This window comes from Sarcophilus harrisii, chromosome 4 (assembly GCF_902635505.1).
Source record: "Sarcophilus harrisii chromosome 4, mSarHar1.11, whole genome shotgun sequence".
Classification (NCBI taxonomy): Eukaryota; Metazoa; Chordata; class Mammalia; order Dasyuromorphia; family Dasyuridae; genus Sarcophilus; species Sarcophilus harrisii.
This window is the reverse complement of record NC_045429.1, coordinates 432,076,327-432,100,524: the sequence shown is the minus strand read 5'-3', so window position 1 is coordinate 432,100,524 and position 24,198 is coordinate 432,076,327. Positions and strand designations below refer to the sequence as shown.

Here is a 24,198-nt window from a genome sequence, read left to right as displayed (position 1 = left end):
GCCTGACAAAGACTAATAGCTAAGTGCTGGAGAAAATAAAGCCTGTGCTAGTGATCTCTATTAGAATCAACAAACTGGCCTGTTGAAGTTTGGAAAGTAAGGGAAGGATCTCCTATCCACATTCTATTCATTCTCTCCATCTCCTCCCCTAAAGTTATTGTGAATTGTGGGGCATTCACACATACCAGGAGCCAAAGTTTTGATGTTAAAATATAAAGCATTTTATAAGTAAAAACAAAAGTAAGCAAGAACATAAATTGAGGTAGAATAAAGAAGAGCTAAGAAAACAATATACATGGTGACTACAACAACAGAAATGGAAAGCATGATAATATACCAAAATATTAAAAGTAAATTTAAGAAAATTATAAAAAGAAAGCAGGATTTGAAAGAAGAGAGAAGAGGAGACAACTCCAAATTGCCCTTTCATGTTGGAGGAGAGTCCACACCTTGCAAGCATTTTCAAACTTTTTCTATGTATTGATCAGTTGTGCTGATTTTTATTTGTCCTTTAAAAAATATCACTTGACATATGGATTGTTTTCTGGGAGGGGAAGAGATGCTGAGGGTAACTATGGGAACAGAAAAAAAAAAAAAAAACCCAGAAAATCTCAATAAAAACTTAGAAGAGAAAAGTAAAAGATGGCTTTCCTAGGGCCAAGCAGAAATTGCCTTGAATACATAAGGGTATATTGTGAATCTCTGAAAGTAATATACCTCCCATACAATCATGGATTTGGGGTTGGGGGGATAGGTCACTCATACCTATCACCTCACTTAATGGATGAAGAAAGTGAAGTCTTGAATAGTAATATGGCTTGTTCAAGATCACACAGGTAATAAATTGCCTATCTTTTTTCAGGTCCAATGATCTTCACCTTTCTTCCACTTTAGTGACCCTTTAGGGTAACTATTCTTGAGGCCTTATCACCATTCAGAATTGCTCAGTCTCCTATTCTTGAATTCAAATTTAAATCTCTTAACACAAATTCCTACAATTCCCCCCTCCACTTATATGCCATCCTATTATTCCTCCTATGGCAGTTTTGTTTTACCTCCAAACCCTTGATTCTTCCCTGTTTTCTAAGTCTTTCAAAACAATGCTGATTCCCTTGGTCCTTTCCTGTTTTCTAAGTCTTTTAAAACAATACTGATTTTTAAAAAAAGTTTCTGAACACATCTCCTAGAAGCTAATGCATTATCTCAGCAGCTTTCTGTATGCTCAGTGTATAAGTGGCTGAATATTAGGATATTAAAGAAAAAAAGGGAGAGAAGAAAATGGTGGCCCCATTTATCTCATGCTGGTGCTAGTGTTCCTCAGAGAAAATAGTAGCAGAAAACATTCAGTCATTGTAGAGCTGTTCACTCCGGGTACTGAGGCATTAGCACATGTGCCATGGAAAAAATATAGAATCTTTCCCCCTTCTCTAGGATGCAAGATGGTACTGCAGGGAACAGAGGCAAGAGAATCCATGGTCTCTTGTCTTTGAGAGTTTGAGAGATGACAATTTGGTAGAAAAAATGGGTGAGTATTTGCTTTACCTTGTCTTATGACTTCAGTGAATATCCTTTTATTTGCTGTGATTTCATCTGTTACATTCTGTATTAGTAGGGAAGTTTCAATGGAAATGAGGGCTCATAAGCTATTTTCCCAAAGACAGGCAATGATCATTTCAGCACCATGGACCTGGGACAAGTCAAAAATTGGGAAGACCTATTGCTGTATTAATATCTACAATCTTCTATAATTACCTTATTTAAAATTTCCAATTTTGTCAAAACTTTCAGAATCTGTTTTTTACTCTCTATATTATTTCTGGAAAACATCTAAAAAATGAATTGACAGAGTCCTCTACAAATTTATACTATTCAGCCTCATCCAAGCCCTCATTTGCTGATGCTCAACAATTGTTTTTAAGTTATGTCTTCCTCTCATTCCCTAAAGCAGGTATTCCAAACCTTCCAAATTCTCCCTTAGCAGATGACCTTGTTTATTTGATTTGAATTAATGTAAACTTCTTCTAATTACTTTCTGAACACTTCCAAACCTCTGCCTCTTCTATTAAACTTCTAGCACTTAACCATAACTTGGTTTAATGCCTCACCAAAAAAAAAATGGAAAGGAGAAGAAGAGAAGTCTAAAATTCCACTAGTATAAAAGTCTATCTTCCAATTCTGTCTTTGTATTGGATGTCCCCATACCTGAAATGATCTCTCCCTCCTTACATCTACGTTTTATCTTCCCTGGGTCACTTCAAGACTCAAATCAAATCCCACTTTTTGCAGATCCTCTCCATTATTTTCCCATTTTCCCCATTTTCCCAATGCCTTCCCTCTGAGATTGTGTTCCATTTACTCTGTATATATCATGTATATGACTAACTATGTTCAGGTTGACTTCCCATGTGAATAAGAGCCCCTTTGGGACATGGAAAGAGTTTTTTTTTTTAAACTTTCTTGTGTATCTCTAGCATATAGCAGTTTCTGGCTGGCAAATAGTAAGCACTTAACCAATCCTTGTTTACTGACTACTGCAGAGTGGTCACTTGCTTCAGGAGTCATTGATGCATTCTTCAGAAATATAGCCCTTAAGTGAAAAAAGCAGAATCAGAAGAATGGATTATGCAAAAACTATAATTACCTCATAGGAAAAAGAAAGAAGAATGTACAAGGAATCTTAATGGGGACCTTAAAGCAAATGAAAAATTGTTATGGTACTTTGTGTGTTGAAAGGAATTAATTAAAATGTAAATAAATATTAAGCATGTTTGGTTGGTTATATTGATGGTCAGTCTTAGGTTGTTAAAACTTTAATAAAGTAAATCAAATTTGAAACAAAGAATTAAAATGAATGTGCAAAACTTGCCCATAAGGGCAAGCTACTATAACACTGCACATTTCTTTTTTAAAAAAGGAGGAAATGTGAAAAATTTATGATTTTTAGCCATTTTGAAAATGCTTGGTTGTTATTTTCCTATATGTAATGAATGAAAAAAAATGTAACTACAAAGAGTTCAACTCTCAAGGAGCTCATATTCTAATTAGTAGGGAAAGCATATATGAGTTCATCTGCAGGGTGAATGGAAAGGCCCAGGAGTGTTAAAGTTTCAGTGGCATAGAAGACAATAAACAGAAAATTATGCTGAAATAAAAATCTAAAATTAATCCACCTAGACCACATAGTTTCCTTCCTCTATTTTCATCCAATATGACTTCTTTTTATGAAAGCATATGTATGTACTAAAGGCTTCTATTCTAATGCAAAATTAAATCATCACATTAAATATCCTACTTTTTAATGTGGAATAGTATGTCACTAACGTGTTCAAAAGTCTGTAATGGTTGCCACTTCAATAAGATTCAAATGTCACCCAAGGTGCTTTAGATTCATCTATCAAATTGTTCTTTCTCTATGTAACTTCTCTCATTTGTAATTCCTCTACTCAAGACCTACCATGACATGGTAGAACTCCTGATCTATTGATCATTGTGCTTGAAGACTGAATATACTTACAAGTTTTATCTAAGCTGGAAAGGTTTCTATTACCAGTCTGGTAACAATGATGCTGGGGCTGGATTAAGTTTAGAGAAGCACATTAACAGAAGGTCAATTTCTAGGAGACAGGCAGGTATTCCTGGCCAAAACAAGTCCCAAAAGCTATCTCTGAAAGTACAAAGGGACTGATCTCTATCGGTATACAGAATGCTTGCAAGGTGAAATCACAAATCTTTGAAGCATTACTCATGAATTCCCTTAGACATTCTATATCAGTTATGAAAACTTGCATTCCTTTCCCAAAATATATTATGCTTGTAAGAACCAGAAAAATCTGACAATGGGATTACCTAACTCTTCTATCAAGAACATACTTAAAATTTTTTTTTCCATAGAACATAATTTCTAATCTTACTCTCAAACTTTATTCCTCTATTGCTTCAAAACTCTGCTGAGGATGTCTTTCTTGTAGCCTTTAAGGATTCCAAACAACTTTAGTTGCCATTGTCTCAAAAATCCTCCCAGTTCCTATTTTTCTGTATCCAATTCAATTTCACAAACTATACCCAATAAACACACACACACACAGACAATTTTAAAACTTCATTTTCAACTTCATTACATTCGATTTGGTAAGAGGGAAATATAAAACATCCATATAATTAAGAGAGAGAAAGTGATGAAAATGGAGAAATCTAGAGAAAAAACTCAAGTGAATTTGAGCAGAGAAAAAAACCCCATTAATTTTAAATAATTCATGACTAAGTCATGCCAACATAATAAAAATGAAAATGCAATCTAAATTAATTTCCATATTCAGTGCCACACCAACTAAAATACCAAAGATTTTCTTAAGAAAACTAGAAAAAATAATAAATTTCATCTAGCACAAAGCTTCTTAACCTGGAGTAAACATTCAAGATTTAAAGAAGTTCTTGAACTCATAAGGGGAAAAAAACTAGATATCTTTATTACTAACCTCTAACTAAAATTTGGGTGGCTAAATGGCTCAGTAGACAGAGTGATTGACCTAGAGTCAAGAAGACTCATCTTCCCAAGTTCAAATCTGGCCTCATATACTTACTAGCTTTATGACCTTAAGTAACTTACTTGACCCTGTTTGCTTCAGTTTCCTTAACTGTCAAATGAACAGGAGAAGGAAATGGCAAGACACTCCAGTATTTCTGCCTAGAAAACCTTAAATGAAGTGACAAAGAATTGTCCATGACTGAAAAACAACTAATTTGCCTTCAAATATTTTAAAATATTATTCTAAGGTCTATGAGCTTTACCAGACTGCTAAAAGGATCTATGGTGCAAAAAAAAAAAAAAAAAAAAAAAAAAAAAAAAAAAAAATTAAGAACCCCTTCCTTAGAAGAATAAAAAAAAATCAAGACTCTCAAGAGAAATAATGGACAAAATAGTGGATAGTCAAGCAATACCAAATCACAAATTAATGTTATCCAGCTGTACTCATTTAAGATCTTTGATACTGGTTAAAAAAATTTATAAATGGATTGGTGGACAGAGTATATACATAAGATCTAGAAATATTTGAATATAGCAGAAAAGTATTTGTTAAACCCCAACATTCCAAGTAGTAGGACAAGTGCTCAGTTTTCGACAACTGCTAGGAAAATTAGGAAAGAATATTCCATAATTAGGTTTAGACAAACAAACTACAATAAGTTACAAATGGATGCATGACTTAGATATAAAATGCTAAATCATGAATAAATTGGAGGTGCAAGGAGAGACTTTCCCAACTCTAGATAGTGGAAAAATTCTTGACCAAAGAAAGGATGGAGAAAATCACAGAAGATAAAAGAGAATTTTGATTAAATAAAGCTGAAAGGGTTTTTGTTTGAATAAAATTAACTCAGTTAAAATTAGAAGGAAAAAAGTCAAATGGAAAAAATTCTTTGTAATATATTTCTGATAAATCCAAATGTATATCCAAAATGTATAGTCATGGTGAAAGATTATGAACAGGTAGTTCTCAAAAGAAGAAAGTCAAACTATCAACAGTTCTATGAAAAATATCCCAAATCCTTAGGAGGCAGTATTTTACCTTATGATTTCATTAGTATAGGGAATGCCTAAATGTGCAAACTCCTTCTACCAGGAAGGTCAGCATTTTCTCTGAAACTTAGACTGTTAGAGAGTTACATATATCACTGGGAGATCTAATAATTTGTCCAGTGTCACATAGTGTGAACCAAGACTTCAACCTATTTTTTCCCCAAGATTGTCCCTCTGTCTACTATAATACATTGCATCTCCAATAACAGGAGTTTTCTTTGAATTTTCATCTGATATCTATCATATTGGCAAATATGATAGAAATGGAAAATGATCATTATTTGAGAATATGTTATGTACTATTAGTAGAGCTACAAATGGATCCAACAATTCTAAAAAGCAATTTGGAATTATGCTTCAAAAGGGTTTAAATTATTAATTCCTTTTGACCCAGTGACACCAGTGGAGTGAAAGGAGTGTTCAGGGAGAACTAGCGCCTCTGATATGAGGACTTATTGAGAGAACTTTGCAGGGATGCTCAACCACTTTTGGTATCTACCTGACATTCAAGTTCCACCTGTGGCTCCAGGCATAGTATGCTTAGGGGTCACAACCCTGTAAACCACCTTAGCAGATGGGTTAAACCTGGTTGAGAGTAACCAAGAGGGCTCAAATCTGGTTGGTGAGTTAGAGGACTGTTTCTAGTCAGTGAGGTGGTGTCTACCCCAAGTATGTGAAGATTTCTCCTGGTGGAATGGGTGGATGAGAACAATTTTTCCAATGACCATGAAGATGGATGGAACAGATCAGACATCGAGGATACTAAAGCCATCTATTGCAGCCCAGTCATTTTGATTTTGGTCTTACCACTGGACTTTGATGACTATGATAGTGAATCTGATGACTTTGTACAACTATGCCTTACTTAAACCAATTCACACTCAAGTCAAGCCATTACCCCATGATGTCCTTGGTCTTCTTCAAAAATGAAGAACAAGTGGAAGAGGAGAGGTGACTAGTGAGGTACAAACCATGGGGTTTGAGGAGCATTTCTCCCAAGATCAACTGTAGTGATTATAGCAGATGTTTAGAAAGCCCCTTAGAGCATTCCTTATTTCAGCGTCATGAGAAAATCGTCTTTACCACAGCCATGGCATTAGTGTCAGCAGACTCCAGAATAGCTGAATTACTCACAAAGCTTTATCAACTGATGGAACGAACTCAGGACAAATGCTTCTGAACTGAATGTAGCCTGATCAATATTCAGAAGACACATGGGAGAATTCAGACAGAAAATAAAATCTCTCCTTATTACCGGACAAAGCTTCGAGGTCTGTATACCATGACCAAGGCAGATGCAGAGGAAGAATGCAATATAATGTACAAAGCTCTGAATAAGATTGCTGAGAGTAAGACTTCACTGGAAGAAAAGTGAATTGAGGCTAAAATTGCATGTTTGTACGATGATTCAGAATCTCCACAGAAAACTATGTGCCTAGGGGTACTGATGAGTCTATTGCAACAATCAGTCATGACATTGCCTCTGTGAATTGGGAAACCTAGAGACAAGCCTCCACCCCTATGTGGGACTAATTTAGCTTCAGGGGACTATGTAGCTAAACTATGTAGCTAAACCAGGTGATAAGGTGGCTACTTGAGTGAATGCTGTGGATGGAAATGAGCAGTGGATTCCGTCAGAAGTGGTCAGTTCAGTCATGTCACCAATAAATATGAAGTGGATGACATTGATGAGGAGGCAAAGACAGACACACCTTGAGCCAAAGGCTCATCCCACTACCACAACGGAAGGCCAATCCTGAGACAGACCCTGAATCTTTATTCCAGCTTGTGCTGGCATATATCCCCAAATCCCCACATCTACAGGGTTTTGATTCATATTCCCCCATAATGGCCCCAGGAAGATTACTCTGTCCTGGTTGAAGATATTTCCCATGCAGATGGCTATTCTTCTCTCACAGGTACATTGTGACCTGCAAGGAATCTAAGAAGAGGTGGGGTTAAGTTTGGCTGAATCACAGACTTCTTTTACCTTGCTTCCGTTTACCTGACTTCGGCCACGCCCCTTGAAGGAGGGAATTAATGTGTCCTTCTCTGCAGACAAATAAATATACAGCCGTGTCCCCTTAAAAAAAAAAAAGAACAAAAAAGCACTACCACCATTAACAGTGAGAGCAAGAGGACACATGTACAAAAATATTAGGAGAAGCACTTTTTGGTTATAACTAAGAATTGGAAAAAATCAGATACAAACCATTTAGGGAATGAGCACATCCTAGTAAATGAAAAATAATGCTATGGAGAAATGACACAAAGAACTGATTCAGAGAAATCTGAGAGGGATTATATGACATGATATAGACTGAAGTAAGCAGAACCAGGAGAAAAATTTATACAGTGATGACAATACTATAAAGGAAAATAACTGTGAAGACTTAAGATCTATGATTGACTCAGTGACCATTTACAATTTCAGATGATGCAAGATGCAAATCACTTAAATTGAGTCTGGAATGAAGCACCGAAAGCCCAAAAAAATCTCTCAATCTCTCTCAATCTCAATCTCACTTTCGCTCTCACTCTCACATTCCTCTTTTCTTTTCTACCTATAGGCAACAAGGAACCATTGAAAGTATTTGAGCATATCAGCAATAATCAGAATGGCAGATTAGGTCAAGATCATTTAGAGAGGAGTTCCTAGAGGCAGGAAGACCAATTAGGAGGTTCAGTAGAGAAGTAATGAAAACTTTAATTTTTATAGTGGCAGTGTGAATGGACAGAAAGGAATATATGTGAGAAATGATGGAAGTAAAATTGACATTGACAACTGGAGGACAGGAGAGCAAAAGATTTAGATCTTCATTAACTGTGATAACATCAAGAAACAGATAAATTTGCAATTTTCTTCTTTATGAAGAAGTATGATGTATTATATACAACCACTATATTAACTTTCCTTTACATTGTTATTCTCTCAACATTTCCACTTTGTATATATGTATGTTTGTCTCTTTTGCCATATCAGGGTGTGAGCTCCTTAAAGACAGGGATTTTTCTTACAATTCGCTTTAGCCATTTGGCAATATATTTAATAATTAGCCTATAATAGAAACTTGAAAATGATCTTATAAAAGTCAATAAACATATGTTATCTATTAAGTTGACAGAAATAAATCGGTTACCCCTTGGAGAACAAATCACTCAAAGTATATAACCATAGTTTGGGGAATGACTAAACAAATTATGGCACATGAATATAACAGAATATCAATGTATTATAATAAACAATGAATATAAAGAAACATGGGAAGAATTCTATGAAATGATGCAAAATGAAATAAACAGAACCAAGAAGACAATGCACTAAATGACTTACAGAAATGTAAGCAGGAAGAACAACCCCAAAACAACTGAAACTGAATATTGCAGAATTACAAAGAACAAACATAACTCCAAAGGAAAAAAAGGAAGGTGATACCTCCTCCCACCTCCTTTGCAATGGGCGGTGAAGCTCATTAGTGTGAAACATCTCATAAATTTTCAGACTCTTGATTAATGAATTAGTTTGCTGACTTTTCCCATTTATTTTTTCTTTGAACATATTATTTGTAATATAGGATGGCTCTCTGGGAGGAAAGAAGAATAGGAAAAGTGAAAGAAAGGCAATATGAAAGCAAAAGATAGAAATAATTTTTAAAAATGAGAACAATGTACTCTACCAAATGGTAAATAAATTAATATTGGGAAATGAGTCAATGTGCTAATATATTTTATTCAACATTTGCTTGCCAAACCAAAAATAGAATGTGGAATGAAATGGAATGCAGAATATGCACTACTAGTCTTGTGCTTTTTAATCACTACATTTTTATCTCCCTCTAATATTCCAGGGAAAATCAACATCTCAGTGCTTTAAAAGAATAATGGAAAGAAGAAAAGGTTGCGAAGAGGGAAGAAATAACCTATAAATTCTAGCATCATTTCAAAAGGAAAGGAAGTGTTAGAATACTATCAGCAATTTCTAGCAAGATAGGAAAGTAAAAAGTTGTATCTAAGTCCAGTTCCCTTGGATGAGAATAAAACAATTAAAAACACATCAAAAACCTAAAATAACAATGATTAAATGAAAGCAGCAGGGGGAGAAGAAAAATTCTCACAAAAAAAAAAAAAAAGCAGACTGAGAAAATGATCAAGAAAGGAAAAGATCATAATAATCAAGAAACACTGTGAGTTAATAGAATGCCAAAAGAAATATCCAGAAGAGAATAATTATGCAATAAATACAATTATAAAACCCAGAAAATAGAAGGGAATTGGACAAAAAAAGCCTCAAAAGCAATTGCAAGACAATAAAAGAATAAAGAGGATATAAAGTTAAACTAGAGTTCTTACCAAAAAACTTGAAAGAAGAGCCAATGGCTTAGCACTGAAGCCAGAAAATCTTAGTAAAGCAATAGATACGTCCCCAAAATAAAATTTAAAATGGAACATCTGGAACTCAAAAATTCAATAATATAATAATCATAAGAGCAATGTCAGAAAACAAAAATTGGAAGAACATGTGAATGGCTCAAAATTTATAAGAATAAATAAAAAAAAATTAAAAGAAAATGTGAAGACTGATCTGAAATAAATGGCTTCAAGAGAGAACTTTAAAATGACTTGTCTTCCCCAAAAAAAACATTATTGTTAACTCTTGTTCAGTCACTTTCATGTTTTTTTTTTATGACCCCATTTCCTTCTCCAATTCATTTTAGATGAAAATATTGAGGTAGACAGAGTTAAGTGACTTGCTTAGGGTCACACAGTTAGTAAATGTTTGAGGCCAGATTTGAAATCAAGAGAATGTGTCTTCCTGACTCCAGACCAAATGTTCTTTCTACAACACCTGGTTTTCCTCCAGGAAAATATAATGAGACCAAAAAATAAAATAAAATAAAAACTCTGTCTACCAAATTTTAGGAAATTTGCCCAGAAGTATTGGAGCTACAAGGTAAAGAATAGATTAACGAAATCCATAGGACACCACCAGAAAGGAAGCCTAGGATTAATTTACTCAGAAATGTAGTTATAAGGTTTGAGATCTACCAAATTAAGGAGAAAAATTTGTATCAACCAAGAAGAAACTGTACCTGAGCATTCAGACAGAAACTCCAATCAGAATCACTCAGGATTACTTATCATTAATGAAATAGGAAAGGCTAGATTATGACATAGTATAAGGGGAAAAAATAGCTTAAGCCCAAGAATAATGTGCAATAATGTATAATTGAGCATAATTTTCTAGGAAGAAGGAGTGAGCAGGAGACTTTACAAGACTTATTTATGTCTAAGCATCCTTATTAGAAAAATTAGAGTTGGATATTTTTGAAATGCAAACATAAGAAAAGAGAATATGAACATCAACAAGTCTGAATTGCTTAAAAGGACTAGGTGACACTGCAATGTTTACAAATTGAAAGGAAGATAATATTCTGTTGTCCCATAGGAATCTTACCTCACTTAAGGGTTTACTGGGAAAAGAAAAAGAGAATCTTTTGATTTGGAGTTTCCAAACTATTAAACAAGTATGTGAAAAAAGTTTCAAAATGCTAATAAGAGAAATACAAATTAAAAGAAATATGAGTTTCTACCTCATACCTTCAGATTTACAAAAGTGACAAAAATGTACAACAACAATTGTTGAATAGTGTCTATAGGAAGACAGGCAAAGCTTGTTGGTGGACAAATTGCAAGCCAATTCAACCATTCTGGGAAGTGATTTTAAACCCCACCATCAAATTCACTATATTATTCATAACCTTTAGCCCAGGGAAACCACTACTGAAGCCTATATCCTCAAAAAATCAAAGTTAGAATGAAAGAATATATATGTACAAAAATATTTGTAGAAGTGTGTTGTTGTTGTTGTGGCAAAGAGCTGAAAACAAAAAAGGCATCAAGGAATGTCAACTGGGGAACGTCTAAAGACATTAGAACACCTGAAAGTGCCATATTACTTGTACCATAGAAATGACAAAAAAATTATTCAAAGAAACCTAGGAGGACTTATTTGTAATGAACTCTATAGAACAAGAAGACTAATTTACCCAATAAATTCAATGATGCAAATAAAAAAAAAGCTGGGAAAGGCTTCAAGATCTATAACTGTTCATGACTATAAAAGACTAATAAAATAATGTATATAATAAAAATAATAAAATAATTAAAGCATATTTTCAACCTTTTGACAAACAGGTGATAGACTAAGGACACAGAAGCAGACATACATTTTTGGACACTGCAAATGTATATGTATGTTTTGTTTGATTACACCTACTGTCATTAAGAAGGGATTTGTGTGTGTGTGTGTGTGTGTGTGTGTGTGTGTGTGAAAATTATGGAAGGAGCATAGGAGATAGTGATTTAAAAAAACAAAGAAAAGGAAAAAAATAACATCAAGGAAACATTTTAAAATATACAGAAGAGAGCTGAAAGAATTTCAGAAGGGGAAACACAAATAGGGCAGTATTGGAATTTCCTAGCCAAATTTATCTTATACTCTAAAAACCTCCCCCAAAACAGCTATATACAATAGATGCATGATTCCATATACAATGTATTTTTTCTATTCTCTTTGTATATAGAAATATTCATATATGTCAAATTCTCAATTATTGAAAGATAAACATTTTTAAATAATAAAATTTAAAATAAGGGTTAGTGGCAAAATCTGTGATCTAGATTTGGAATTTGTTTAGAGTAAAAATGGACCTTGGAGATTATTTCATCCAACCATGCCATATGATATGTGAGAAACTGAAAAATATATCAGTTAAGTGACTTGGCTGATGTCACAGAGTTAAGCTGAAACACAAACCAATTCTTCTGATTCAAGGTCTATTTCTATCTTTGCTCAATTGATTCCTTTAAGAAAATAAATATGCCAAATTTCAAGCTGTGGGAATGGGTCAGGGTTAGTATAGATGAGGAAAATCCACAGAAGGAAAAAAAAACCTCATTTTAACCAAAAGCTTCAATTTCTTCATTCACCAAACCAAATTAACAAGAAGTGAGCATGACTGTTTAGCTTTTTCTCCTCTTCCATCCCTCTTTTTGTTGGCTCACCATTAACAAAACTGCTAAAAGAAGCTGGCAGTAACAGTGGGAGTGGGGAAGGAAAGAAAAATAAGAAGCCAACATATTCAGAAAATTGAGAAAGAAAAGCACCATGAGGCATCAGAAAATGACACTTGCAAAAGTTTTCTAGCTTAGCCTATTCACACTTTTCACTGGAGTTCTCAGGAAAATTTAATCATGGACCAAAAACATCATATAACAAAAACAGACCTATGCTACTTTTTAAATGATGAATATAAAGATTTTAGTCAGACCTTCTCCACTCCCTCCCAACAAACTGAAATGATTATGCAGTCACTGTTAATTCTTACCTCATAGAAGAGAAAGTTATTAAAACCATGATTCAGGTCATATTATCAACAAAAAAAAAATCACAATTGGTCCTTCTGGAACATCATAAAGATTTGAGATTTTCTAACTTTATAAGATAGGTCACTTTCCCCAAATATGTATATAGATCAAATGTCTATTTGATCCCAAGAATCCATTCTTATTCTGTTTCTTTTCCTTTCTCACTTCATTGTCTTCTCTGTTTCTCTCTTTTTGTCTCTGTCTCTTCCTTTTCCACTCTGTGTCTGTGATTCTGTATCTCTTTGTCTTTGTATCTCTGTCTCTCTTTCACACACACACACACACACACACACACACACACACACCCCACATACACACTGATAACTTCAGGAACTGATTGATTATCTTGTTGCATTTTAGTGCTGTCTTTTAATAAAGTAGGAAATCCCCTTTTCAGAGCCAGTCACCACCCTGACAAGTAGTCATCAAACCCATGCTTGGAATTTTCCAATGAAAACTCTACTTGTATTTTAGGAAGTAGCCCATTCTATTTTTATGTGCTCTAATTATTAACAAGTTATTTCCTATATTGAATAAAAATCTACCCCCAAATAACAGAGTGAGTATTATGCATTTTCCATGACATTTTTTCCACTTTCCAGATTCCATGAATCTTTCATGTTCTCTCTAAATATTTTCTCTCTCAGATTAAAATCTCCAGTTATTTTTAATTTTAAAAAATATTTCATCTGATTTTGATGGCATGGACATACCACAGGTTGTCTTAAAATTCAGAAGTGAGTCTTTGGATGTCATCTGACCAATGGAGGGTATAGTAATATTACTTCTCTGGTTCTGGGCAATATAGTTCTTTTATCTTGCCTAAGATTTTAATTCTCATTTCAATAAAATCTTTATGAGAAGTATATGCAAATACTGATTAAAATATGAGAATGGAATATGGAAGGTTTCACAAAATAATATTCCATAGCCAATATTTGTTTAGCTACACAAGTGACTAAAAGGTACAGAAAATTTAAGATTCCATTATGTTTACTGCTTATTGACTATAATTTTTCTATAATTTTTTTTACTTGACAGCATAAAATGTAGCCTTAAAAGCTCTCTTCCAAGGTGCCTCCTGTGCCTATATCAGGATGATACAAGAATCAATAATCAGAGATTATTTTATTCATGCCACTGTCATTGGGGATATCTTGCACAGGATCCAAATGGAAGAGGGCTTTCTTATAGATCATTAGGTTTCCTAATTCTCCTGTTTTCAAGCATTATGCTAATTGCACTATGCTTTATAATACTGCAAAGCATGTTAAAGGAGACCCACAAGTTCAGCCTAACAATAACACGCGGGAAAAACTAAGTGGATAATAAATTCCAAACTGTGATATATAGTTGAATGAATAGTCAAATGAATTGGTCTATATTTTGAACAGGAAAATTAATGATCAATAAACTGTATCAGAGTTAAATAGGTGAAAGAGAGCAGATTGAGTTCATTTGGGAAGTTGCTCTTTTCATCTTTTTAGTACTAGTTGTTTTTTCTTCCTCCTCCTCCTCTTCCTTCTTTTTTTAGTGATACTATCTGGCTATAAATCAGAGAATAAGTGATCTCCAAAGTATCAAAACTGTACTTCATCCATTAGGCAATGGAGAGACATTTTTTGCATCCAAATGACTGCAACATCTTGTCAAGTATGCCTTACATATACAAGAAATAGTATAAATGAGGTCAACCAAAAATGAGTTTAAAAATGAGTACTTTTTTAAAAAGAAGGTCAGATGGTCATATAGTGAGAATGAGTTACAATCTATGTATCACATTGGGTACCATTAAAACCCAAAGGAAGACCCTCAGCATGTTGATAAATATCATATGGGAGAACATGGCTATATGGGAGAGAAGGCCTAGATGGGTTATGATCTAAAGTATAGTGGAGAGTGTCTACAGTAGGAAGACCACAAGAATGGAGTTAAATAGTTTTATTTTCTCAGTTATCTGTCAACACTATATTATCTGACCCAATAATGAATTTTGCACTTTCCTTATTTTTCTTACAATACATCTTTAAAAATTCTCCCCCTCTCTGCTCCCTATCTCCACCCCAGAGCTCATTCTGGGTTTCAAGATTCTTGACACTATTCTTACAAGGTCCTGATGTTCTTTTTTGGTTTGTTGTTATATGTCTTCTCTTCTGTTTCTCCCCTCCATCTTTTGTATATACTTATTGATCCTGAGCTCACTAGAGAGTATCCTCTGAAGATATCTTTGTCTTCTCCTCTCTTAGAAAGAGAGTTTTGAGATTGTCTGGTCAAAATTTCTTTTTTGAAAGCTTCCCATTCTATTTGAACTACCTTCTCTTTTGGAATCTTGGATTATGAGATCACACCTGTCATTTCTTTGAACTTTTTGAAATCTTTCTTGAAGGGCAAAGTCCAAGCCTTTCCAAGCATTCCTTTCATTTGGTCTCACTAACATTCAAAGGGCACTTCATTCTCCAAAGATCTACTTCCCCATCCTTTATTAGGCAGAAGATTAGCATCCCACGCATGGGATTTTCCTCTTTGTTTCCTTTCTACCTTATAAAATAAAATTGTTAATAAGTTAAGAATTTGTCAGATATTTGGGCTTTTAGCAGACAAATTTCCTTTCTAGCAGATTCGTGCTCCTCCAATTACTCTTATACTTTTATCTCTTTTCCATGAAAGTATTTACCACATGCTTCCAGAGTTGGTCAGTCTATAATATGTTCCCCCAGCATCACCATTTCTGTTTATTTCTTCTTTTATCCTCATATCATACCAGGAGATAGAGCAATGAGACCCTGGAATTAGGAGAACCTGAGTCTAAATTCAACCTCACATACTTACTAGTTGTGTGATCCTAGACAAGCCATTTAACCTCTGTCTGTCTCAGTTTCTTCATCTGTAAAATAGCAATAATTTTAATACCTACCTCCTTGGATTGTTATGAGGATCAAAAGAGATGATATTTAAAAAGAGCTTAAAAAACTTTAAAGCACTTTATAAATTCTAGATGTTATTATTAGTTATTATATATTTAGCTTCATGGATTTCTATACAGGTATATCTTCTCAATATGCAGCTCTATTCCTTTCTCTTCTATCAGATTTCTTTCTTTTTTTTTTTTTCCTCTCGAGGCAATTGGGGTTAAGTGACTTATCCAGGTCATTTAACACTTAGGAAGTATTAATGCTGGTCCTCTTGACTCGATGGCTAGTGTTTTATCCACTGCACCATCTAGTTGTCCCCCAGATTTATTTCAATTAAATTAATAGTCAGGAATTCCATCCTCCCAAATCTTACCGATCCATTTAAAGTCACAATTATTTCTTAGTGTTAAGATGTCAAACTTGCTTTATTTCCTGTATGCAGATTAATTGGGGCAATACATTTTCATCCTCTTCCATCTTCTCTCCAGTTATTTCTTCATATGAAAACTGTTATTTGAAATCCTTCCCCATGCCATATCTAATAACCTTCACAGGATCTAGTTTGGGATACAGGTGTTTTTGAATCTCACTCTTCATTTTTAATTTCATTTCTTCTTGATGGGATTATCAAGTCTTCTTCAGCAAACATTGTCTTTCCACCCTTCATAGGATGAAAACTACCCTTAGCTGAGACCTTCTCATTCCAGTATTTTAAACCATGGTGTAGAAAACTAAGGCCCTCAAGTAGGCAGAAGGTGAATTAGCAAAAACAAAGGTAAAAAAGAGCTAAGGAGTTGTCTTTTTCTGAACAGAAGAGAATGGAAGCCAGAACCAGACTCCAAAAATGAACAATGACAGTTTAAGTTAATTTCTGATTGATTTTCAAAGAGCGGGGACACTTAGCAGAATGTATGCAAAATAAGAATTTTTTTATCTCTGGGTGAGGAATCCTCACATTTAGACTTAAAAGGTAACTTTGCTGTCTAACTCGGGCACAAGGAAATAAGGGTCTGAAGAGAAGTGATTTGCTCACCAACACATAGGTAAGTAAGAAAGCCATGATCCCAACAGTACTCTCATTTCTCATCTGGCTCTCCTTCTGACACACCAAATTGCCTTGCAGGCATCTGCCAGCAAAGGAATAAGAAATCTAAAACAATCACCGTAGCTTTAGATCTGACATCTCTTGTCAAATTGCCCAGTGTCTAATGGTCATGAAAATATTTTTTCAGAAGTGTTTTCATTTTGAGATGAACATTAGTGAAAAGTTTTCTAAAGGGAAACATTACTCCCTATTTTATCCATTTCCTATTTTGGTTTTCTTAAAGTGAAGCACACTCTTTCTATACGTCACTGTCTTGATGTGGCTACAAACTAGTCAAAACCTCTGGCTACCCATGGGACCAAAACAGATGGCTCCAGAACCAGAACAACCCACATTTCTCAATCTAAAGAAACTATTTCTTCAATTTATCATTCACCTGAAATGACTTTCATTAGGCTTCACTGAAAAGTTTATTTTTTCTGCTTTTACTGCTTTCTCAAACCACAAATCAGATTAAGAATTCCAAGGAATCAAATGCAAAAGAGATCTTTATAGCACTTGGAGAATCCCTTCATTAATTTGTCCTCCTTCAGATGTGGTACTTCATTCTCCCCCAGCACCCAGCTATATAATTTTCTCCAGTCATCTACCATTATTCTGCATCAGAAAAGAACACTACTAAAGGTTCCTAGTAGGCATGGAATGGGAATAAATCCCACTAGTGCCACTAGTGAAATTAGCTATGTTCCTTTATCTATTAAACAAGGATTCTCCAAGTATAATTGTTATCAATGAAGAAAAAAAAATCTTGAACAAGAACTTCCTTCAATTTTCTTTTTAATACTCTGAGGTGAAAGAGGGCAATAAGTCATCATTTCAATAGCTCTCCTATTATTTCATTGACACAAATTCCTTCTTTAATAAACTCGGTCTATCTCAGTAGCTTTATTATAAGACCTATTTAAACTTCCAGCTAAAAGGGTAATTTGACAGTTTTCTCTATTCTAGCTTACATAAACTTCATTTCTTTAGTCATTCTTTAGTCAAAAATTAAGGCTTTGAACCTTGTAGAATGGGTCAGGAAGAGTATTGTTGACAGAGAGAAGAAAAATGGAAATAGCACCTGTGTGCTTGTAGAGAGAAAGTAGGGTAGGATGACGGCAAGAGAGCTAGATCAAGAGTCAGAACCAGTTCAATAGTGAGAAAAGCCAGGTTCTCATCCCAGTTTCTTCATTCATAAAAGAGCAACTTATCTAGCCATCAAATGACCTTTAAGTATAGGATTAGATAATATAAACTTTCTAAGGGAATGGCAAATGATGATGAATTGGAGTGCACAGAATAGTTGGACTCATATGGTTGGAAGGGCTCTCAAGTTGGGTCATGAACGTCATGGCTTTTCTGCTCTGGCCAAGCCAGTCAGACATCAGCCGGGTCTCCTAATTCTCACCTCTACATGGTTGCTCAAGAAGCCAAATATGAATCTGTATCAAGTTCAAGGCTCAGAGCCATCCAAAATACTGCCCACTCCCTCCCACCAACTGCTGTTCTGTTGACTTTCAGTTTGGTCTGGTGAAAGCTTGATGCAATGTCCCCACATTCTGTCTGTTGGCCCCCTGAAGGACACACTGGTTCTTAGGCTGATTTAAAAAAAAAGTCTCTCAACTTACTATCGATTGCAATGTTAGCAATGAACAGGACTGAATTGTTTCTGTCAAGGTGCTGAAATCTTTAAACTTTTTAACTCCATGCAAAATTTCCTTGGGCCAAACAATCTAAACATCTCCCTAATTCATGTTTTCAGTACCTTTTCTTCACTCATATATCCTTGAATATGTTTATCAAGAGAATGGACACCAAACAAAGCTTCTGCTGATTTCTCAGCAACTTGGGTTCCTGGTGAACTGAATGGTAAACTTGGACCTGGATTCAAGTCTCAGTTGTGAGGCTTAATTGTATGACGTGGGCAGGTCACAACTTTTTTCTGTCTCAATTTCCTCATCTCTTAAATAACTGAACTTTTTACCTGTGAAGGATACAGTATAAATGACAGAAGTTACAGAAATGTGAATACTCTTTAATAAGACAAAAAACAGTAGTCACAACAGGATATGCTGTGCCATGGAGTACACAATATGGTTAGGCAGTCCCTTAACTGTGTTCATGTCACAGTTGTAAACGTGGCTCCATTAAGCAGTTAAAAAAAAATTTTTTTTTTAACAACAGAGACAAAGCATCCAGAGGAAAATAAGCTTTCCTATCAAGGCATGTCATCCACAAATGATACGTCTAACTCTTGAGCTTATTTTAGACAGTCTCCTCACTAATTTGCCTGTGTTTTTGAATTGTAAGTAATATGTTTCCAATTTTGAGAGGTTAGATGGAAATTTCTGTGGTCAAAACTGGCCTTTCATTTGCATAGAAACTTTCAGCCTTAGAGAAATACTTTGGGGAATAACATTTTTTTTTCCATGAGTAGACTGACAAACTTTAATAGCTACTGTTTCAAGGAATGATTGTTTCTTTCTACTGAGAATTGATGGCACTTGTTGCCCAAAAAAGAAAAGAAAAGATAAGGGCAGCAAGACTTCTTTGTTACCTTTAAAAAATAAAAGAAAATGTTTGACTTGGTTGACTTGGGAGAAATGGTCAATAATATTTCAATGTAAATTTTACAAAAGGTAATTGTCCATATACCAGATTCAATATATGAAACAAATTACACAGAATATTCTTGTTAGAAGTCATCTAATTTTTCTATCTACTATTCAAAAGATGTAAATATTTTAATTCAAAAAGAAAAGATGATTAGTTAACTTAAAAAGTCTTTAACTTAAAAAAAAATTCATGCCAGTAGAGTTTAACAGATCACTATTTGCCTTCTTGTCTTGTTTTATCACATGATTTAAAAAGTTAAAATGCTTTAAAGATATTTGTTATTTCTGAAGTAAAAGACTGGTGGCATATATAAAACAAAATTTTAAAAAGATATCTCAGGTTTTTTTTTTCCTTTAATGGTGTGGTAGAAAAAATACGGAATTTTAAGTGAAAGGGCTTACATTTAAAATCTCATTTCTGGTACTTATGATCTGTGATGATCTTGGCCAAGTCAATTTATCTCCGTGAATCTCAGCTGCCCTTTTTTTGTACAATGAGAAGATTAGATTAGAGTTTCTTAGAGTCTGCAAATTAAAAAAAAAAACAAACCCACAATAGCTAGTTCCATACAATTGGTTTCCTTTTAATTCCATGTACTTTATATATTTAAAAACAATATTCTGGGAAGGGATCTACAGTCTTTGTAAGATTGCCAAAGGGGTCTGTTACATATGAAAGGTCAAGAATTCCCAGATGATTCAATGATCTCTAAGGTTCAAGAACCAGGTTCATAGAAACATCACTATAATGACCACACCATGATGAACTTTCTGACCATTACAGTGCCTGAAAACTTGAAAACCTAGTGAAAGTGAGTGAGGTTGTGAATTACATTAAAGTCAGTTTTTGCACTGGAAAACTTTCTAGATTTGGAGTTTAAAGATTTGGATTCAAATTCTGTCTGCTTTGTTCTACCTGTATGACCTCGAGTAAGTCATTTTCTTTTCTGAACTCTTTAATGTCCTTATCTGTAAAATAAGAGAAGGAACTTGAAAGCATCTGAGGTTCTTTCCAAGGGGGCCTAAATTTACTATTTTCTATCCAACTCTTCCATTAACTCAACAAATATTGAATAAATGTTTATGTACAGGGCAGTAGGCTAGGAACAAAGGCAAAAATCGAGCTTATATTCTTGAGGAGGCAAAGAGAAGTTGTACAACATATATCCAAAAGAAAATACAAAATAATTTCAAGGGGGAAACTGTGCCAATAACTGAAAGACTAGGATCCTTAAGGTATTAAAGAACCTGGGAAGTTGTCAGAGGGTGAGCTGTTGCAAACCCAACTGGTCAATTAATCATGGATGATTTACGGGATATTTGTGATGCTTTCTACTAATATAAGATAATTGAATGGTTTTATTTAATCTAAAAAAGTTAAAAGCTGACTTTGCAAATAGTAGAATTTAATAAGTATTTACTGAATTTGATTTATTCTAGATATCTTTCTGCAAGAATAAAACATTTTGACATGTTAAAAGCATAAAATATAGTTTATAATAAAAATCTGGGTCAACATGGGACAAAATACAGACAACTATCATCAACTTTTCCTTCCTTTTGTTTAGTAGGCTAGAAAAGAAAGGCAATTTTTTTTCTTTCTTGTTTTTGTTAATCCCAAGATTACTTACAAGAAATGAATTTAAAAAGGAGGGAAATATTGCCAGATTTGCAGATGGTATAAGTATTATCATTTGAACAAATGCTGATAGGTCCAATGAATGAATAAAAAGGCCTTAATAAGTACTTTATTATTAATATGGTAGGTACTTTGCCAAGAATTTAGGGATATAAATGAAAATAGGAGACATACTCTGCCTCAAGAAGCTTACATTCAAATGGTGAAAGTGGTGGCCATAGAAGGGAGGTTTTTTATGGATACTCATAAGCAATTGACATTTAGTAATTAGCAGTTTCCTTCCCTGCCAAAAACTGTTTTATATTACTTATATGCATTGTTTTCCAGAAGCAATGGTAGTATTATTGAATTTTGATTACTGTGCCTAGGATAATGTGTGTGTGTGTAAGAGAGAGGGGATGAGGGGAGAGAAGGAGGAAGGGGAAAGAGACAGAGGAGAGAGAGGGTGGATAGATATAAAACATGGTTTGGTCTGTGGGTGTCTAGATGTGTTCTTGGGACAAGTTGCCACCTTCCCTAAAACATGCTTTTTGCTTGTCTCAACACTGGTTTGAAATAGCAAGGAAGACCCTTGAATAATAGTTTATTCCAGTTGCCTGTAACATCCCATACCAATATATCTTCTAAGAAGTGTCCAAGTGCTTCTGTTCCTCTGAGAAGAACAACAGATTCCTAGTCAGCCTTGTCAAGACCTCTTGTCAAGAGATCAAATCTCTACTCCTGAATGTTTGATTTTCTTGGGGAAGGAAAGAATCCTCAGAAGTCTGCATTTTAGTTGGCCCCTAAAAGTTTCTCTCCAGATCAGGAACTCTGGTTGTAACAAAATTTAACCATTTCATTAATAATATTTTTTTTAAATCCCCTTCAGATTCAAACTTATTCCATAAATGTCTGACTCTGACCAGTAAAATTTTATTAGAGTTGGCAATAAAAGTTAAAATTGAATGATTTTAACAACTAGAAAAGAGTGAAATTTATATTCTTGTAAGGTTTCCAAACTAATATTTGTAATGGGCTGAGGTTTGAGCTGATGCACTGAGGTCCCAAGTACATGAGGCTAGATAGTAATTGGGCTATACTCTATTAATATACATGATTGGATAAAGAATGGTCCCTGCCCACTCTCCGTGCAAGTCCTGATGTGTTGTATAGGAAATGACGATTTTGGTGGGTGGAGGCAGAGAGAGAGCGAGGAAGACAAGTGGGTGGAGATTGGGCTGGGTTCGAGACTCCGAGCTGCTGGTTGTGTGGCTGCTGGTCGAGCTAGCTTCTTGACTCAGCTGCACACATTGCTATCGCCGATTCTCTTCCACCTCCGATCCTTCTTCACTGAGAATAAAGACTGACGATTTTCCCCTAACCTGAATTCCTGTCTCGTGCTGATCTTAAAATACATGATCTTAACAAATATTATTTAATTTAAAATCCTTTAAATAGTCTATATATAAAGGTTCTGATTCTTTAAGAGTACTTGAAAATTATCTTGTTAGGAAAAAAAAAAAGGAAACACATCTAACAAGAAAAAAAAAGTGAAATATAATACTGATTTCAAAATAATCATGACACCTATATCAAGGCCTTCTGTGATCTAGAATTCAAACAAAAATGCAAACAGTTTTCATTCATTTCCCAGTGTTCTTTCTTTGGGTGTAGCTGCTTCTGTCCATCATTGATCAATTGAAATTGAATTGGATCTTCTCTTTGTCAAATAAATCCACTTCCATCAGAATACATTCTCATACAGTATCGTTGTTGAAATATATAATGATCTCCTGGTTCTGCTCATTTCACTTAGTATCAGTTCATGTAAGTCTCTCCAAGCCTCTCTGTATTCATCCAGCTGGTCATTTCTTACAGAACAATAATATTCCATAACATTCACATACCACAATTTACCCAACCATTCTCCAGTTGATGGGCATCCATTCATTTTCCAGTTTCTAGCCACTACAAACAGGGCTGTCACAAATATTTTGGCACATATAAGTCCCTTTCCCTTCTTTAGTATCTCTTTGGGGTATAAGCCCAGTAGAAACACTGCTGGATCAAAGGATATGCACAATTTGATAACTTTTGGGGCACAATTCCAGATTGTTCTCCAGAATGTTTGGATTTGTTCACAACTCCAACTTTGGCTTTTTTTTATTTTTCTTTTTTAAAGAAAATCCCCAAAGATCTTGAAAAGAACTTGAGGAAAGTATGGCTAAAGTCAATTTTTCAGAATTCCATAAAAATAACTAGTTTTCTAGATATTTTGTAGTAATATTAAGAGATGTATAATTGTGCAGAAAATAACTTTAAGGCTTCCCTCAAAAATGTTCTTTTATAAATAACTGACAAAGAAAAGAATCACCCTTATAACCAATGAATATTCACAAGGAAAAAAAAAAGCATCAAGGAGCTGTGTGGCACACATATAAAAATATTTCTGAGTAACCACAAGGTAATGTTAAACAAAGCTTAGAAGCAAATCACAAACAAATAATAATAAAACCTGGGTTTATTTCTATTTAGCTATTCAATTACAATCATCCATAGAAGTTTCATGCATGGTTTTAGATTTATCTATCTATCTATCTATCTATCTAGACTCACAGAGGAGAAACAGAGCAAGAGGGGGAGAGAAGAGAAATACTGTTTTTTAAATGAACCACAAAAGGAATCATTAATACTAACTACACAAAAATGAATTTTCTTCAAAAAAATATGATATACATTTCTACCATGTTTAACATATGTTGGACTACTTGCCACATAGGGAAGGGGTGGGAAAAGGGGATGGAATTGGAACACAAGGTTATGCAAGGGTTAATATTGAAGAATTATCCTTGCATATGTTTTGAAAAAAAAAAGCTTTGAAAAAGCTTTAATTAAAAAAATATGATATTTGCCTCATAAGGACAATAGAAGAATCTGAGTGAATTAGACATAAAATCTTC

General features: G+C 34.4%; 1 protein-coding gene and 1 pseudogene across 1 annotated transcript in view; one reads left to right on the top strand and one right to left on the bottom strand.

The window, feature by feature from the left end:
* MYO1D (myosin ID) overlaps positions 1–24,198 on the bottom strand; it is a 376,233-nt gene that overhangs the window by 321,819 nt on the left and 30,216 nt on the right. The gene's annotated exons all lie outside the window — the stretch shown is intronic.
* LOC100919959 lies at positions 6,568–7,903 on the top strand (annotated as a pseudogene).